General features: G+C 47.7%; 1 pseudogene; it reads right to left on the bottom strand.

Annotated features, from left to right (window-relative positions):
• Positions 1 to 304: 304 nt before the first annotated feature.
• Positions 305 to 19,980, bottom strand: LOC130864026 (kelch domain-containing protein 4-like; annotated as a pseudogene).
• Positions 19,981 to 20,447: the final 467 nt, after the last annotated feature.

Raw genomic sequence — 20,447 nt, 5'->3', positions numbered from 1 at the left:
CCCGTCACAGGTGCTGTGGTGAGGGACTAGAGACGAAAACACTAACATGGAGTTATGGAGGCCCAGCATCTCACACTGTGCATCTACAGAGGGAGCACTGCTCATAGCACAGGGCTCCCTTTTCATGGGGCTACTTGCTGGGCCCAAGGGACAGCACCACACTGTCCAGCCTCCAGGTTCCTGCCAACACTAGCAAATGACTCACATTTGAGCACACAGTATTACATATCCTAGTAATGTCTGTGTGCTCTTGAGTAAGAAAACACTCTTTAAAATGTCAAGCTAGGACAGGACCACAGCAGCTCCTCCTTCCCATCTCCCCACTCCTCATCTGCCCTCACATATGGCTCTACACCTTGGGGCTGAGCACGCATGTTCAGGGAGTCCACTCAAAAGTGTCCTCCCCAATCTTACCTCTAAGCATGAGGACTATATCCGAGAATAACATAAATACAACACAGGGTTTTCAAGGGGGACACAGTGGCTGAGTGACCTGGGCTCCTGCTGCCTTCCAGGACACACTGAAGGCTGACCCATGTCACATAAGGTACCACGGTCCAACCACCCCTGAGAAAGCTGGTCTGGTCCTTGGCTCTAGACAGGCAACAGGGAACTCAATGCAGCTCCCATTTTGATCAAAGGGACACACAGTCTTTGCTTCTGCCCAGAGGCTAAATGTAACCCACCCCAAGGTCACACATCTACAACACAATCCTCAAGCACAGCAGCACCAAGAGTTAAAACTGAATACCGACTTTCCAGACAAGATGTGTCCATTGGTGAAATAGTGGCATTAGGTTATGGGGACAGTAACCACTGATTAGAGCTGAGGCTGCTCCACAGGAGAAAATTCATGCCTGGTACTGTAAACTCGGTCAAAGGCCCCTGGTTTGAGGGGTCACAGGCCCTAGGCAGAAACCTACTACTGTTCTGCTAAATGGACACATTGCCTCTCTGTCTTCTAAATAGTTATGCTTCCACCCACAGATCAGTGCTGCCCTCTACCGTGGTCAGAGAAGCGTCTCTCTGCAGTGGGCAACAGTAAACACAGGAGACTCACAGCTAGTCACAGAGCTGAGAATAAGTGGCTGTTGAGTGCTTGGCCCTAAATAGGATACTGAGAGCAACCCCACCTCCTAAGGCTCAGGGAACATCACTGAAGAAAATGTAAGAGCTGGGGACGGGAGGAGTACTGTGAAAAGGCGTCACATGTTTAGGACACAACATTACACTCATGAAACTCAGAGCAGCTGTGGTCACTTGCACAGGACCTGCATAAGATCAAGTCAACAAGGTTTATCACTATTCCGGCAGGCTGTGCTAATTGGACTCAGTGGGTTACAAAATGCAAAAAAGAAAGAGCATTAAGGTAGGAAGGGGCATGCTGGGAGATGTCTAGGATGGGGAATTGTAAGAACTGGCTTTGTTCTAGATGGATGGAATTGTCAAAACAATAAATACAGGATATTCTTTTATTTATTTATTTATTTATTTATTTATTTATTTATTTATTTATTATGTATACAACCTTCCTTCCCTGTGCACCTGCACAACAGAAGAGGGCGCCAGATCTCATTATAGATGGCTGTGAGCCATGTGGTTGCTGGGAATTGAACTCAGGACTTCTGGAAGAGCAGTCAGTGCTCTTAACCACTGAGTCATCTCTCCAGCCCAATAAAAGATATTCTTAAAAAGGAAAGAAAGCAAAGAACCACAAATTGTAGACTACAGAGCTCGTGGGGCAGAAAGGACTATGTGGGGGCCCAACAGGAAGAATGGCCACGCTCCAGGACTGCCACAGCGGGGTGTATTCACTGCCTTGCAAATACAGCACGTGACAGTCAACACCGAACTCTATCTGACTCCCCACACTCACATACATCAAAGGGCATGCACTCCGGGTGGTGGTGGCGCATGCCTTTAATCCCAGCACTTGGGAGGCAGAGGCAGGTGAATCTCTGTGAGTTCGAGACCAGCCTGGTCTACAGAGCTAGTTCCAGGACAGGCTCCAAAGCCACAGAGAAACCCTGTCTCGAAAAACCAAAAAAACAAAAAAAAAAACAAAAAAAACAAAGGGCATGCACACAAACTCACGTTCAGGCATGACCCTGTACTTTTCTACAAACTACACAAAACATAACGAAGAGTCAGGGACACAGCTGCGTGAACACAGGTGATCAACAAGTGTGCTGGAACAGCAAAGACAGAGTCCCAGGGAATGCAGGTAGTCACTGAAAAGATTCACGTTAACTCTGTGAGAATTTTTTAAATACAAAGGATTTTTAAATAAAAGAATATGAGCTAGTCTTTGTTTTGTTTTTTTAAACCCTGGATTTATGGCAATGTCAGGAGTGGCAAAGTACCAGTAAGTAGCAGGGCAAGTGGGTGACCAGCGCTTACAGATACCGCACTCCAAAAGCCAAGAGACTCCCGAGCACTGGCTTGGGAACACAGCTACAGCAATGGCTGCAGACACAGAGAGAGGACACTGTGCAGTCCTTTTATCAGCTAGAGTGTAAACCCAGATTGTTCCCCTAGCAGTGCTCCTGGGAGATTGGCATGACATGAACTAACCTTGCATCCCCAACAAACACATAAAAGCTGGACTTGGCAGACAGCATCTATAATCCTAATCCCGGGAGACAGCAGAGGCACAGCCAACTGACCAGCTCCACGTTCAGTGTGAGGCCTGTCTTAAAACAACCAGGTGGAGAGCTGCTGAGAAAGATGCTTGATGGGAACCTCCAGCCTAAACACACACCCACAACCACATGCCTACATAAATTCACATCCACATGAACACACACACACACACACACACACACACACACACACACAAACCCATCTCTGTATGCTTAAAGAGGAGCGGACCCATTGCCACTGCAGCTTACAGCTCAGAGCAAGGCTGCTCCCATCTCAATGGAAGCCCCTCTCAATTCTATGGGGGCCCTTACCTGCTTTGAGTAGCCCCCATAGATGGCAATGCTGCCCTGGAGTGTGACAACCATCAGGCAGCCTGATCTGGGTGTGGGTCCAGGGTCTGAAGGGGACAGCTTGCTCCACTGGAAGGTATCCAGGCTGAAGGTGTACACGTCACTGTAGTAGATATAGTCCCTGGTGGGGAAAAAAGGGCACAGGTCACCAGAGAGATGACAGGGGTGATTAGTGCACCAATTATGCCGAAGGCAAACTTGTGTTACCTAGCCATCTGCTTCAAGTCTAAATCCAAATGAAAGGCTAAAGATCCTGAATTTACAGAAGAATCAGAAACAACCCCAGTCGCAATCACAGTATAGCTTACTATGAAAATTGTCCATTTCCTACCCCAGTGACAACCGCAACCTTCATCAGGCACATTTGGCTACTCAGTGTGACAATGATCACAAGGCAGAAGACTGACCATTTGATAAGAACTGAGGCAGGGATGGGCAGGGACAGAGCAATGCACATAGGCCAAAGGCAGGAGCAGACCCTTCGCACCTACCACCAGGCAGGAATGGGAGGCTCCACCTAATGCTCACTCTGTTCAGAGCCAGGGACTCAGACACCAGAGCACTCAGTACATAGGGGTCTTGGAAACAAAACAGGGAGGCTGGCTATTCTGGGGTGCCTGTCACTGAACAGACACTGGCCTCAGCTCTGAAGAGGAGCTCAACTGTCCACTGAGCAAAGGTAGGGGAAGTCGGGACAACCATTGCTCCACACAGTGTATCTGAATAATCCAAGCCTGGGGTTCTACAGACACTGTGAGCCCTGAAGGCTGTAGGGGGAGAGCTGGCATAGGCAGACTCTGTCCCCTCATATGCACAAGGTGGAGGGTTGAAACCGCAGGGGCAAAGCTGGCACAAGGCTGTCTGCCTCTTCTGCTCTACAGGAATGCTAAGAAGCCATGGGAACTGCTAGTTGCCCCTCAAACCCACAAAGTCCTTTACAAAGGCACATGAAGGATAGGAGGCTCCAGGTTTCTAGGAGAATTACTATAATCCAGTTTTCTCCAATTTCAAACTCCACTTTCAGTTTTAAAAAAACATCTACTCTGAATTGAAGATAAATAAGAATTCAGAATGGTGGTATTTAAACGTCAAGCTAATTTAATACAGATGGTGACTGCATTCTCTGTAGGACTGTCAATTTTCTGTATGCCTAAGTGTTTCCTAAATAGGTTTGTACTTTAAAAAACCGCTTATTTCCTTATGTGCATTTATGTGTACATGTCTGCATGGGCGCGCAGGGGCTGGGGAGGGCATTCGACATCCTGGAGGTGAAGCTACAGACAACTGTGAGCTACTAGACATGAGTGCTGGGAGCCGAACTCTGGAGGAGCAGCAAGTGCTCTTACCTGGCGAGCCAGCTCTCCAGTCCCCTAAAGGATCTTTAAAAACCACTGTGAAATGGTGATCCGCAATCTACACATCTGTAAGAGGGAAGGGTTACGCTGGTTCGCACACAACCACGCACACAGTAGGTGCTGACTTAATGTAAGGACAAGCCCATGTTTTCCTCAATACTTCATGTGGCTGTCACACACTGTCGCTGCCAAGCCGTGTGCCCAGGAAGTTAGTGAGCAGTGTTCCTACGGTGATCAGATTGTTTGGTCCATGCAACCTCTACCCTGTGCTCCAGAAGAGGTCCAATCTGCTGAGTACCAACCTCGTGCTTTCATGGAAGCCACCAAAAAGAATTAACTGTCACTTCCAGGCCACCATCCAATGTCCACTACGACCTGAAGGACCACCTGTTGATCTAAAATGAAGAGGGGAAAAAAAAGAAACACTATTAAGTTAGGTATTTCTGTGGGTTTTTTTTTTTTTTTTTTGCTATTGCTGTTTTCATTTTTTGAGACAGGGTTTCTCTGTGCAATAGCCCTAGCTGTTCCGGAACAGGTTCTGTAGACCAGGCTGGCCTTCAACTCAGAGTTTCATCTGCCTCTTCATCCCAAGTGCTGGGATTAAAGGCATGCACCACCACCACCTGGCTGATTTCTTTTTTTAAAAAATATTTATTAGCATTTGTGTATGTGTGGATGGGTGTTTAGTTCACACGTACGTTTGTACACTATGTGGGGTCCTGGTGCACTCAGGAAGCCAGAAGAGGACATCAGATCCCCTGGGACTGGAGTTACAGTGAGTGTGAGCTGCCATGTGGTGCTGGGAACTGAACCCTGGTGCTCGGGAAGAGCAGCCAGCACTCTTGACTACTGAGCTATCTTCAGCTCTTGATTTTCATTTTCAATACACTTAGTAAGTTCCCTTCATTATCTCTTCAATTTCTAGACTCGACCTAACAGTCCTGCCTGATGCTATAGGACTTCTGGAGGGGTAAGAGGGTAGATCAGTGGTAGAATACTTCCTTAGGAGTGTGTGAAATCCCTGAGTTCAACTCCTAGACAGTAAAGACTTCCAGAAATAGCAGAATCTCTGACTTGGAATAAATGTTTTTCAGGCAAAAAATAATAGGTTGGATTCTGTTAAAGAAAGAATTCAAAACATGCATATATATATATATATATATATATATATATATATATATATATAGAGAGAGAGAGAGAGAGAGAGAGAGAGAGAGAGAGAGACAGAAAGTCAGGTATGCTGAGCAGTGGTGGTACACTCCTTTAATTCCAGCACTAGGGAGGCAAAGCGTATGCCTCTTTTTGAGTTCCAGGCCAGCCTGGTCTGCAGAGTAAGTTTTAGGGCAGTTAAGGTTACACAGTGGTAGCACAGGCCTTTTATCCCAACACTTTGTGAAGCAGAGCCAGGTGGATCTCAGTAAGTTTGAGGCCAGCTTGGGTCTACAAAGTGAGTTCCAGGACAGTCAGGATTGTTACACAGAGAAACCCCATCTCGAAAACAAACAAAAACAAAACAACATACACACACACACACACAAGTCAGACGTGGTTGCCTACATCTTTAATCCTAGTACTGCAGAGACTGAATTAGGCAGATTTCAATGAGTTCAAGACCAACCTGGGACACATAGAGAGATAGTAAATAAATAATAATAATAACAACAACAACAACAGCAGCAATAATTGTTAAAGGAAGGGGTCAGAGCAATGGTTAAGATGCTGGCTGTATTCCAGAAAATCCTGGTTAAATTAGCATCACCTACACAGTGGTTCACAACCAACCACCCTTGTCTAATTCCAGCTACAGACATTCTCTTCAAACATTTATATGCATACAATCAAAACATTCACATACATAAATGCTACAAAACAAACAAACAAAAGAACCAGCATACAATAGGTTAGGTATGGTGGTGCACATCTTTAATCCCAGGCATTTGGGAGACAGAGGCAGGTGTGTGTATTTCTATGAATTCAAGATTAACCTGGCCTGCATAGTGGATTCCAGTACAGACAGAACAACATAATGATCTTGTCTCAAACCCCTTCACCAAAAACAAAAGAAAAGAAAAAAAGTCTGAGCCTATACAATGGTTGTCACACAAGCACAAAGACCCAAAATCAGATTTTTTAACCAAAATCAAAAAAAAAATAATAATAATCAAAAAACACCACCAAGTTCAGCATAGTGGTGTGCACTTGTGGTCCCAATGCTGGGATGGAGACGGGTGGGTCTCGGCTGGCTGGTCAGGCCCCTTGCCCACCTGTGAGCTCCATGATCAGTGAGACTCAGGGGACAGCCTGAGAAAGTCAGTTCTCTTTCCTCTGTGTAGGTCCCAGGGATTGAACTCAAGTACTCAGGCTTGACAACAGGCATCTTTATCTGCTGGGTATCGTGACTCTGCCCCTTTCTTTGACATCTTTTGTTTTCTTGTTTGTTTGTTTGTTGAGACAGGGTTTCTCTATTATGTACTTTTGCTGCCTTCCTGAAACTAGCTCTTGTAGTCCAGGCTGATCTCGAACTCACAGACAGATATTCAGCCTGTCTCTGCCTCCCAAGTGCTGGGATTAACAGTGTGGGCCACCACCGCCAGGCTCTTTGGCAGCTTTTTATGGACACTTTTTGTTTGCTTGTTTTTCAAGAAAGGGTTTCTCTGTATAGTCCTAGCTTTCCTAAAACTCACTCAGTAGACCAGACTGACCTTAAATTTAGAGATCTGCCTACACCTGACTCCTGAGTGCTGAGATTTTAAAGGTGTGCCCCAGCACTGCCAGTTTATGGACACTTTTATATAAGATTGTAGATATTCCTAACAGAAATAAACAAGTAAATAATAAGCTGAGCATAGTAGCATGTGCCTAAATCTCAGCCCCTTTGGGAGGCAGAAACAGAACAATCAGGGAAATTCCAAGCCAGCCTGGGCTATATAGTGAGAGCAATTTGACTTAAAAAATAAAAAAAAAAGACTGGGGAGAGAGCTCAGTGGGAAAGAGAACTTGCTGTGCAAGCACAAGGACTCCTCAGTATTTAACCCCCCAGCACTCATGAAAAAGGCACAGTGGCCACATAGGTTTGTAAACCCAAGCTGTGGGAGGTGGGGCAGGAGGATGGCTGGGACTGGGACATGCTGGCAGATAGCTTAGCTCCAGGTTCAATGAGAGACCCTGTCTTAAAAGAACTAAGATGGAGGAGAGTAATAGAGCAGGGCACTCAGCATGCTCCTCTGACCTGCTCATGCACACAGACAGACAGACAGACACTGAAATCCAACACATTAAACACACCCATCCATCCACACATATCAGATGCTAATCTCAGTTCCACCTCAGATCCAAATGGAAGATTCCATCCGGACTGACCCAACACCAAGGCAGATCTCCCCTTACCAACTGCCATCCTAGACTGGGTGCCATCCACTCCCGTTGGACAAACCCTCCACAATTCTGGAGGGCTCATTCCAAGCACCACTAGGACCTGAATCAAAAACATGGACCCTGCACTGTGGCTGGCTTCCAGATCTTTCCATCAAATCAGACAACTAACTGCTCACTCGGTAAGACTGCCACAGCTGTGGTGTCTGTCACAGTCATGAGGTCAGGGGGGCGGCCAGGAAAATGGGAAAGTCTCAAAGTTTGGTAACCCATGACTTTAATCCTGGTACTTGTGAGGTAGAGGCAGAGGCAGTAAATTCAAGGCCAGACTGGTCTACAAAGAGAGTTCCAGTCTAGCCAGGGCTGCAGGGAGATCCTTCTGGAAAGAAGGGAAGAAACGCCCTGAAACGCCCCAAACCAAAAGGGTATCAGCAATCAGGCTTCTCAGGATCTGGGACTTGGCAACTGAGTGGAGGCACGGGCTCTTCCACTAAGGTCCTCAACACAGTGTTCTGCGTTTCATCAGGAGCCTTAAACAAGAGTCAGACTCACATCAACATGAGGAGTGTGAACATCACAGACCCCTGATACAGTGGTGCTGACTAGACAAGGAGAGAAACTACTAGGCAAGTGCACAGCACGGGCATAGCTGTGCAGAGCTCATTCCTAACTTCCACACCCAAATTAACTCAGCTCCAGGGACGGATCTGGCTGGGGAGGCAAGGGAATGAAGAAAAGACAGACACAGACACACACAAAAAGGCTGGGACTGGGTGGACTAGGATCTCTGATGGAGAAAGCACACCACCCGGAAGTTCAGAGTGCTTATTCTACAGAGCTGAACAGGGAGTCAGGGCTATTGCATTTGCTGAACAAGCAGGTGCAGTTACTCCATGCAGATGAGCAAGGAGCTGTATTAGGAGACTGGTTTAATTAATCTCAGCAGCAATGGTCTTGTAAATATCTGGGGGAAATGAAGCCATGGTGGACATTCTCTACACACAATAACAGCCACACATGGATCAGAGGAAGGAATTACTATCTTCCTCCCAGCCGCACCTCAGGGTTGTGTGGGGAGGGAGGAGGCTTTATCATTCTTCCATGGGTCAAAGGCTATAGGGTCCATGGCTTGGCTGTGCCCATATCAACAATGCACTTAGGACTTCGGGCTTCCTAAAGGAGCCAAGAATGACTTGTGTGTCATTACGCCTGGTTATGAGGCAAATATCTGAAAGCACATTCAGCTGGGTCTGAATCAGCACCATCCCCTGAGGCCGCTGAGTCTGAAACTGTCAGCAGAGGCTCCTCTGACAGGCAATAAAGCACATAAATAACATCTTTCCATCCACCAAGGATCTGCAGCTGAAACTCAGGTGAAGATGGCAACCAAAGTCAGCAATGGTGGCGCACAACTTTAATCCCAGTGCTTAGGAGGGAGAGTCAGGCAGATCTCAGTGAGTACGAGGTCAGCCTGGTCTACAAGAGCTAGTTCCAGGACAGGCTCCAAAGCTACAGAGAAACCCTGTCTTAAAAAAACAGAATTAGGAAGAAGGAGGAGGGAGGAGGACGGAGGGGGGAGGGGGAAGGAGGGGGAGAGGGAAGAAGAAGAAGAAGAAGAAGAAGAAGAAGAAGAAGAAGAAGAAGAAGAAGAAGAAGAAGAAGAAGAAGAAGAAGAAGAAGAAGAAGAAGAAGAAGAAGAAGAAGAAGAAGAAGGGCAAGAATGGCAATGGCAAATGGCAACTAGGTCACAGGTGGAGGTGTGAGACTGCAATGCCAGCACTCAGGAGGATCGGGAGTTACAGACACCCCAACATTCTCTCCAGTGACAGTCCCAAGGCCAGGAGACTGCTTCCTCATAATTCTGGTTTACTGCTCTATTAGCAGAGAGGGAAGGACCCTCACACTGTGGCATGCATAGCCCTGGCAATAGGGCTAGGGAGCACCCAAAGAAGATGCAATCACTAAGTCTGCTGGCAACTGGCCATTCTGCCAAGCTCCTCTCTGCAGTAATTCTCATTCAGAGACAGAAAGAGGCACAGCAGAAGCTCCCAGCAGAGAAGCAGGCACCAGCACTGCAAGCCTGGCTTATGAGAACCATGAAGGTTCCTCCCTCCTGTGACCAGCTCTGCTATTTCTACATCCGTCTGAAACAGGGCCATCTCCTGGTCTTATCATGAGCGATCTCCATCGGGATCAGCACTGGCTGCAGTAGCCCTAAACCCACACTGGAGGAAATGCATGGAGAGGTGACTCAGGCCTGACACACTGCTCGCTGCTCACTGTGGCGGCGTAAATGAATGTAGACAGATTATATAGATATATACAGCTTTAATAAGGAAATAGACTTACAGGACCACAGGTTCCCGCGGAGTACTGGAAAAGCGGAGCAAAAGAAAAAGGGCTGCTGGGCTCACGCCCGGCAGATTTATCCGTAAACATTAGCCCGAGGCGAACACGCCCCCAATGGGTGGGGCTATGTCCCTACATCTCCCCCTTTTGTCTAAATAAGATAGAACCAAACCAAATACAACTATATACAATAATAACAAATAATAAATATAACAAACAATATTGAGAACAAAACTTTTGTTAAACATTTTATCTCAAGGAATCTAAATAACATAGAGAGTAACTACAATTATATAATCTTTAACTCCGTTAAAGATCTGAGAAGGGAATAAATATTACTTAACAATCGAGAGATATCCAAAATGTGTAACAATTGACAGAGACAACTGACTACCTGGGCAATCACCCAAAGTCTCGTTTGTAATGTTGAGTCAACCAACTTTGGCTAAGGCCTAACATAACTGGCATACCATTATTAAAGGCAAGGAACTTTCTTAGGACTATCCTACCCTGTCTTGGCAAGATAAGACAATCCTGTTTCATCCACTTAGGGATATTCTGTATCTTTGTCAGAAGTTGAGGTATGGGCTTTTCTTAACCCAAAGGCCAGTTCTGCCAAGAAGACAAGCTCCCAGTGGAGTATCTTTGGTGCTCAACGTTCTCTCGGGAGTAGAGTGGTGTTGCCAGGAGTAATTGTGTCTCTTTGGCATAGAAATTTTAGGTTAGATTAAAGGCCATTTTTTACAGCTCTTTGAAGAGGCTGAAGATCATACTATCTATACTAAATATAATCTCTATGTAACTAAAAGACCTGATTAACTTAAAATATGACAAACATATAATTCTCAATACCTATCTAACTTTGAAGACTAAAAGAATAAACAACTGTGTAATATATGAAGACAATGATCTTCAACTGTAAACAATGTCATAGTATCAGAGGTAGAAATGTACAATGTAATATGGTAGATGTATCAATACAATATAGACAAAGTTATAAGCATACTCATACAAAAATAGAGGTAGGAACACTCACATTTAATATTTAACATATCAATATACAAGAAACAGTACCAGTACAATTTTCTATAAACAGTAATTCAAAACAACACCTCCACCGAAGCCCTCACCCCACCACACAGGAAAGCACCCTGCTTGCTTCACCCATAACTCAATCCCAGTCAGAATCACAAGCTAAGGCCAGGGCTCAGGCTCCCACCCAGATCTTACCGAATCTGTTCCCAGGTCTTGGTGGCCAAGTGCAGGACCCAGAGGTCCCTGTAATGGTAGAAGTGCTCGCCATCAGGAGATGCAAACTCCCCACCAAAGACCCACAGCTGTCCACCGCTCTGGGGCACCACCACAGCCTGTTAAAGGAAAGCAAACAGATTAGGTGAGCCATGGGACAGCACAGCTGGCCCCAGCACCATCCACCTAGAGTCTCAGGGACTTCCTCAGCCACTGTCTCCTAGAACAAACTTCCCGAGGCATATTAATGATATTCAAGGATCTAATACATCCGTTGTTTCCCTAGACTGCAAGACAGACACCTATTTACATTCAGATAACGTACTGTCCTATTAAATGAGCAGTTACTGCAACTTCTCATAGGTTATCAAGGAACAAATACCATTTCTGTTTATTAAATAACAAGAAAGTGCTTCAGTGCTGTTTATTGTTAGTTATGTGTATGTGAGGTATATGCATGTCAGAGTATGAGGTGTAAACATGCGAATCAAATGCATGTGTGCATACATAAAGCATATGTACTTGTGTTGAATATTCACAGGGGTGTACGGTGTACGCACATGTACATGTGAGGCATATACATGTGTGGATGAGGTATGTGGACATGTATGTGAGGCATATACACACTATGTGAGGTGTGTGACATGTGTATGAGACATATGCACATGTGTATGTGAAAGGCATATGCACATGGTGGATGTGAGGTATATTTACATGAGCATGTGTATGTGTGTAAGGTATATGCATAGTATGACTGTGAGGTATGCGGACACGTACGAGTTCTAGTTCTATACAACTGTAAGGTATATGTGTATGCACACGTGTATGAGTGTGCAGGATTATACACAGGTGTGTGAGTGTCTGAGGTGTATACACACTGGGGGGCTGCACTTGCCTGTGTGTGGGTGCAGAGGTAGGAGGAGGATGCCGAGTGTCCTGTCTATTGCTCTCGCCTTATTCTTAGACAGGGTCTTTCACGGCACCTGGAGCCGGGCTTGTGTAGCAGGCTCCAGTGATCCCGCCACCTCGGCCACTGACAACACGGGAGTTACAGGCACGTGCCACCACGTCCATATTTTTACATGAATGCTGGGACCCTAACTCCGGTCTTCATGCTTGTGCAACAAGAGAGCACTCTTATCCTCAGAGCCTGGAGACTCAGGGTGCATAGCCCCAGGGACTGGGGTAACATCTGTTGATGAAAACAGTCAAACACCCTGCTACAACTGATTCCTACAGCAGCCTCCCAGCTCAGAACAACTTCCTGGAAAAAGAGCACAGGCTAAGGCTACTGTGCACCTCAGGGCAATCCCGACCACTCTCGAGAGAGACCAGGAGTCCTCGGGCTGGCCTGGCTGAAAGTCCCTTCCCCGGTCATTGTCTGCTCCCTCCCCTGTAACTAACTGAAAGACCTCAGGCAGTTTCACCTGTACCCTCACTACTGCACTTGGCTGAAAACGAACCAACAACAACAAAACCTCGAAAACACATACACTGCATGTTCCCAAAAACCATGTGGACTGGCAGCAATCATCTTTCCCGCTAGCCCAAACAGAAGCCAAGCTGGTCCACACATACACAGAAGGTGCGGAGCAAGGACAGGCGGGACAGTCCTACCAACCTGCCCCATGCTATGTGATGCCAGGTATTTGGGTTCACTTGTAACTGCACTGAAACACAGTGAAAAAACATTAAGCATAAAAAAACAAAAAACAAAAAAAAACTTAAGACCAGTGTCACAAACAGTCAGCATGTGTAAGATTCTGTACCCATTTTATCCCATCACCACCAAAGCACAACCCAATACAGGTTTCTGACGTCAGCCTCACTCTTCTGTCAAGGAAGTCTAAGCGCTACCCAAGCCAGACACCCTCAGGACCAAACAAGGTACAAAACAGGGAACTCCTTGGGAAGGTCAAATATTCTCACTGCTGCATCCCAACACCCAGAGGGTACGCAGCAGACAAAGGGGCTCTAACCAGGATCCAGCTGCCAGCAAGGTGGTGCTTTCACAGGAAATACAGTGTATACTAATCTTTCCACTCATAGCTCACTGCTCACTGCCACACTGCGAGCTCGAGGCCAGCCTGATCTACAAGAGCTAGTTCCAGGACAGGCTCCAAAGCTACAGAGAAACCCTGTCTTGAGAAAAAAAGGCAAAAAAAGAAGGCTGGAGAGATGGCTCAGTAGTTAAGAGCATTGACTATTCTTCTCTGAGGACCTGGGTTCAATTCCCAGCACCCACATGGCAGCTTACAACTGTCTGAAGATCTAGTTCCCGGGGATCTGACACTTTCACACAATGTACATAAAGAAAAAAAAAAAAAGAGAGAGAGAGAGAGAGAAAGAAAGAAAGAAAGAACGAACGAACGAACCCAGCTTTCACTGAAACCCACCTCAACTCATCCTTTTTTTTCATGAGTGTTGTGGTCTGTGCTCTTCTGCTGTGATGAAACGCAGAGCAAACCAACTCAGAGAGGAAAGCTTTCACTTAACACATCACCTGGGGCAGCCAGGACAGGAACTGGAGGCAGGAACTGAAGCAAGGGCCATGGAGGAGTGTGATTTACTGCCTTTCTCCCCACAACTTGCGCCGTTTTCTTTCTTACATGACCCAGGGCCACCTGCCCAGGACCAGCATCAGCCATGGTAATCTGAGCCTCCTACATGAATCATTAATCAAGAAAATGCCCCACAGAAGTGCCCCCAGGACAGTCTGCTGGAGGCAATGTCTCAACTGAGGCCCCTCCTTTCCAGGTGACTCTAGTTATGTCAAGTTGACAAAATCAACCAGCACAATGGGAACGCACCTGACTATTAATTACTCTGGGGACAAACCATCTAGTCAACAGCCAAACACAGCCCTCCCTCCCCTTTTTCTGACATCAAGCCTCATAGTCAGCTGCCTGCAGCCTGCAAAGTCCACACAGAAGAGCTGTCCCTCGTTCCACACCCACCTCCTCCCAGCACAGGAGAGCAAACTTATGAGAAAGAACTGGGGTGTGAGACAAGGAGGAGAGCTACACCACAGTGCTCAGGTGATACCTGACACCTGGGAACAGCTTTCCTGAGAGGCAGAGCAGCTCTCACCTGCTCTCTATCTGCCAAAAAGCTAACTATAAGCTTATACCATACAATTTATCCAAAGTGATTCTGTTCTTTCCACCATCCTGGAAGACCCACTCCTGAACATTGCACCTTGCTCTGGTTAGCAGCAGCCCAGCCCTGCAGCACACATGCTCTAACCAGCGGGTGCTGTTTGACACTGTCCTAACATGCAGCATTACACTCAATCATCGCATTCAGAGCAGGGGCTCACTCCCTCTCACAGGGGAAGAGACCCATGCAATGAAACTCAGTAAGGTGTCCAGGGAAGACGGCAGAGCCCAGGTTGGCGGCTCCAGCCTCCTGTTCCGGCATGCAGGAGGTTTAAGGCAGGAGGATGCTAAAGCACAGAGTGAGACCCTGTCTCAAAGACCCAGATGGATGTAGCAGGAGGGAAGCAGGAAGTGGCCTGTCATCTATAGATGACTGTGACAGACAGTTCAGGCATTACCTGATGAGCACAGCACCTTGGGGTGGGCCAGGAATGTCAACTTTCGTCCAGGTGTCCTTTCTGATACTGTAGGCATAGAATTCGTTATACATGAAGGTCTACAGGAAGGAAGTGACCATCAGTGCCACAAACGACACAGCAGAGAGCAATGCCACAGCAGTGAGTGTGCTCCAGAGGGCTTATACACCAATCACAGCAGTGCAGACAGCAATGGCACAGCAGTGAGTGTGCTCCAGGGAGCATAACACCAATGACACCAGTACAGACAGCAATGCCACAGCGGTGAGTACACTCCAGGGAGCTTATACACCAATCACACCAGTACAGACAGGCCTCGTGTACGCCCCAAGGCTGCCTGGGAGGACAAGAGAGAGGCTCCCGACCTGCCACATGTTTAAGTCTCCATGAACTTATGAGCAGGTAAAACACTAATGGAAGACGCTTGTGCATACCTAGCCCACCCAACCTCCCCTCTCAGGCCACCACAGCACAGCATGCTTTCCGAACACCAGCCACTGGCGGGCAGCCATCTACACACCACCTTTTACAAAGCACTGCCACATCCCAGAACGAGGTTCTGAAATGACAGACATGACGGCGGCGGTATCAGCATCTTCTCACCTATCTAAGCTCAAAGCTCACAACAAAACCCTCGAGTTGGAACCAGCATCACCATGTCAACCAATAGCTCAGGCCCCAAGAGTCTGCAAGACTCATCACTCTCTAAGGTGAAGCTAGCTTATAAGTAGATGCATGTTGCGGGAGGTCCTTCCGCTCCTCCAGCCAATAGCTGCTGAGATACCAGCCCACTGGGGCGTGGTCTCTCTCCCTTTAAAAAAGCGGCCACTTCCCTCCTCGCGCTCTCTTATTTCCTGCTCCGCTTCCGGCGACTAGACTCCCTTCCCGATTGCTCAGAGGGCTGTTGTCTGGGATGGTGATCTGTAAGTTTTTTCCCCTTTAAATAAATAACCATTATATTAATCATAATTCCAAACTAGCGTGGGATTGTTTGTGATTTACGCCTTCGCCTTCAGATGCAAACACAGAGAGTGAGCTGGACGAGGAAGGAAGACTTGGAACTTGTCACAGGCTACTGGAGGAGCTCATGCTTTCAACTGCTTTCCTTCCACATTCCAAAACTCCGGGTTTTCTGGCCCCACAATTCACCAATACTTTCTCTGCTCAGAACAACTCTGTGCACCCCCGTACGACCCAGTGGAGGTAGGCTCTGCTGACGAGAAGAGACCAGGACCCCTGCAGCACTAAAGCCCCTGCTGCCAGTCCCGAAGGGATCCTGATAATGGTCAAACACAGCCCACATAAGGCTGGGGGTATGGAAGGGAAGAGACAGGACAGGGCACATGTATAGCACCGATTTACATTCACTTCAAATGAGCCCTGAAAATGTTGGGAGAAAAAGAATAACACATATACTTTACTTTTTGGCCACTGAAATATTCACCTCCAAAAAGAATTAATTCATCTTTCTCAGGGTGAGCAGACAGGGGGGCATTTATAACCTGCAAAACAAAAGCCACAGAGAAGCAACATCAGAAAACATAGCACCAGGCTAAGCACAGACTCCCCTTCACATTCCCAAGGGGGCAGAAACCATGAGCTCTGGCAGCCCTTTGGCGGCACACCCTAGAGAGGTAAAGCTCATGTGTGAATCAGAGAGATTCAGGCTCTGGAGCATCTAACTATCTCATCCCAAAGAGTCCCATCCTGGGCTTCCACTCAGGCAAGTTATGGTGCGATAAAATCCATCCCAGTCTGGGAAAATGAAGCACCCAGTTTACCACTAAACAAAAAGGGGCTAGAGGCAGAGAGGCTTGCACACTTTCCCTGCCTGAACAATACAGCTTATTACACACTTTCCCTACCCCAAATGACAGCCCACGAAGGCCCTCTCCTGATGATCCTGAGCTTAGCTGAATGGCACAGACAAGTCCTAGGGGGCCATAAATCAAGTCAGAAAGGAATCCAATGTTAGAAGCTGAGGAAGCAAGCTGATGGAGACCCATGTTGTCACCTTCAACAAATTATATGAGTATATGAATTCTGCATACACTTGGGACCTTGCTCATAAGTTATAAATTCACTGGGAATGACAAATGTAGACTTTCTGTTTCATAAGCTTTGCACATGTAAATAAAAAAGTATTAACAGCAAAAACCTGAAGTGCTCTTCAGTCTATGCCTGTGACACTCTTCAAATACTCGCAAGGCAAAGGGAGGCTCACTGGGCCATGTCTCTGCAGCAAGAGCAGAATGTGAGACCACCTCCCCACCCCTTCTGCAGGGCAGGGGATGACAGCCAGCTTGTCCTAGCATTTAGGAGACAGAGGCTGGCAGACACTGTGTTCTGGGGCAGCCTGATCTACAGAGAGAGTCCCAGGACATCCAGGGCTACACGGAACCCCTGTGTTGAAAGTCCCTAGCTTTCCCCCACAAGACGAGACACAAAGCTTTCTCACTTACTGTGGCATGGGTGGACAAGATGGCGCCTCTGTGACCTGGGTCTTTTTGGCATCCAGGATCTGGAAATGGGCTATGAGGGTCTCCAGGTCTTCCTAAAGATACAAAAGTATATGAGACTCTGTCTAACCTGTCACAGAGTCAAAGGCATGTTCAGCTTTTGTCCCATTGGCCCTACTAGACTGGGATTCAATCACACCTGAGTCCTAAACACACAGAATGTAACACATCCAGGAAGTACTTGCTGTGAAACCAATGATGGCTTTCCTGTAGCTTTAGAGGCATGAACTGCCCTTTCTACTGACCAAGGGCTTTCTGTGAAGGGGATCCCACCCTGGCCACACTGCCTTCAATGGCCTCTGACAACCTGTTTGTGCCAACAGCCTGCCTTGCTGCCTACATAGCCATGCCTGGGATTTCTCTTGCTTACTGGTTGTCAGCTCCCACACCCAAACCCATGACAACATATGCGCTCCAAGAGAACAGGGCTTGAGTCCTTTAAAACAGTGCCTGAATGATGGGGCTCAGTGGTACCTCGAGCCCACCACTCACTGGCCCCAATTTCCCAGATGTGGCACTAGTCCTAGAAATTAAGGATTCAGTTCGCACGTATGCTGGACAGCACCGAAACCAAGCTGCCTTCCCACCCCGACCAGTGCCCACTCCCCCGCGTTTACTAGGCTGCCCTAGCTTGCTTTCTATTGCTGGGGAAGGAAAGAGTCTCTGCATCTTACATTCCAACACGAAAGGAAGTCAGATCAGGAACTCAAGGCAGGAACCTAGGCGCAGGAAATGAAGCAGAGACCAAGGAGGAAAGCTACTTACTGGCTTGTTTTTTCTGTGGCTTGCTCAGCTTGCTTTCTTAACAACCCAGGACCACCTGTCTAGGTATGGAATGCCCACAGTGTAGACCCTCCAAAACAAGACCCCCACAGACTTGCCGACAAGCCAACTTTCTTTATGTATGGAGGTGTTTTGCGTGAGTGTTTGTAAATGCAACTTATGCCGGGCAGTGGTGGCGCATGCCTCTAATCCCAGCACTCGGAAGATGTAGGTGGATCTCTGTGACTTTGAGGCCAGCCTGGTCTACAAGAACTAGTTCCAGGATAGGCACCAAAGCTACACAGAGAAACCCTGTCTTGAAAAACAAAAACAACAACAACGACAAAAAGATATAAAATGATGCCTACAAAGGCCAGCCAGTTGTGACACAGTGGGTACACAGAATAAACCCTGGATCCTCTGAAAGAACACCACATGTTCTTAACAGCTGAGCCACCTTGCCAGCCCCGTACAGGTCAATGTTACAGATGTACTTTCTCAATTGAGGTTTCCTCTTCCCTGGTTAAGAGGATGGGAGCCCAGGAAATCCTGTACCTGGAAAACTATTGGGCAAACCCTGGTCAGCACAGCTGCCCCCTGTGAAAAAGACCTAAGACAAGAACAAGCACGGCACTTTGCCCGAGGTTCAACACTGATCCATCTGCAGTTCCTGGGATAATAGGAGTGTGTGAAAATATGATAGCAGGGGCCAGCACCAACTGTTCTGAAATACCCCACAGTTCCAGCGACTTATCTGGTCACTTAACTCTACCTGTGCTGGCAGCGGTGGTGGCACACGCCTTTAGTCCCAGCACTCAAGAGGCAGGGGCAGGAGGATCTCTGTGAGTTCGAGGCCAGCTGGGTCTACATAGTGAATTCCAGAGCTACACAGAGAAACCCTTCCTTAAAAAAACAAAAAAAAAATCTTACTTGCGGCTCACTCCCTTAAGGCTTTTGGAGGAATATCTGCCTCCTTTGAAGAACAACAACAAAAAAAGCACCGTACAATTAAGCCTTTACTCCCAGAACGCAAACCTGGACAAAGTAGGGGCCACTCAACTTCAGCTCCTCCTCCACTAAACCCTATCACGCTGCTCCACTCTACCAGAAAAAGAAGCAAGTAGAACCGAACCGCGTCCGGGACAGATCTGATCTTCAAAGGAAGCGTGGGAGAGCGCGATCGGGTAAACCAGGGGTACCGGTGTATGGAGGGGTACCTGAGAAACGGAAAGCCCTGAGGGCGCCGGGCTCGGCACAGGCCCGCCACCCACAAACCCCGGCACGACTCCGGCTCCCGGCCTCCCACCCACAGACCCAGGCCACGTCACGCCTCCCTCCACAGTGGTCCTTCTGAGTTTCGCTCACCTCCTCCTTCCGCGAGCCTTGGACACCTTCTTCTCCATCTTGGCGGCCGTCTTCTCCGCGCAGCGGCCCTTCTTCTCTTTCTTGCCCTTCTTGCCCATCGCGCCGGTTCTGAAGCGGCACCTGGAGACGACGGAAGGAGAGCAAGCGGCGTTCTGCCACGGTTGAGAACGAGCAGCGGGCTAAATAAAGGTGATTCCTGTCCGTTTCTCTGGTGTTCCGGCTAGCTGCCGACTGCACGAGTACTCTGGGTCCGCCTTGCCGGTGCATCTTGGAATTCTCTAGTACGTGGCTGCTCCTGGATACACTGGCTAAGTGGGGGACTCTAGACTGGAGCAAGTGGGCTTCTGGACGTCTCATATCCCCAGAGAAATTTCCGTGCATTTATGGGATTTCGGACCCAAGTTAAGGGAGCCCCATTCCCTACCCCATGTAAAATATGCCAGTCGTTGTCAGACTCTCGAGGAACTGCCCTCTGAGCGAGAGAACAGCCCTTGCCCTTCTGTGGGCGTGGCTCCGCTGACCGACAGGTCCCTCAATGGGCAGGCCCCTACTGATGACGTCAATCTATCCTCCCAACGGTGCCCAGTTTAGAGTATGACAAATATGTGGTAGGAAAATATGCTTCAGAATTTGACTCAAATGGCAGAGTGGAAGACAGATCCTGCGGTTTGAAAAGGCAGAGTGGAAATGCTCATTGCCTAGAGGGTGTCATCTTTGGGCTGTACTCAAGGAATGGCGCAAAGTAAGGACAAGGAAAAGCAAAATATCGGCAAAGGGAATACAAATGAAATTCCTTCTCCATGGGAACGCCGCCAAAGCACCGCCTTTAAACAAACTGGCTTGGATCTGGCAACCACTAATCTCTGAAGCTCTGAGGAAGCATGAGCTCCCAACTCACTCAAGGTTTTTC

This window comes from Chionomys nivalis, chromosome 21 (genome assembly GCF_950005125.1).
Source record: "Chionomys nivalis chromosome 21, mChiNiv1.1, whole genome shotgun sequence".
Lineage (NCBI taxonomy): Eukaryota > Metazoa > Chordata > Mammalia > Rodentia > Cricetidae > Chionomys > Chionomys nivalis.
The sequence above is the reverse complement of the archived record's forward strand: the minus strand, read 5'-3'. Positions and strand labels throughout refer to the sequence as shown.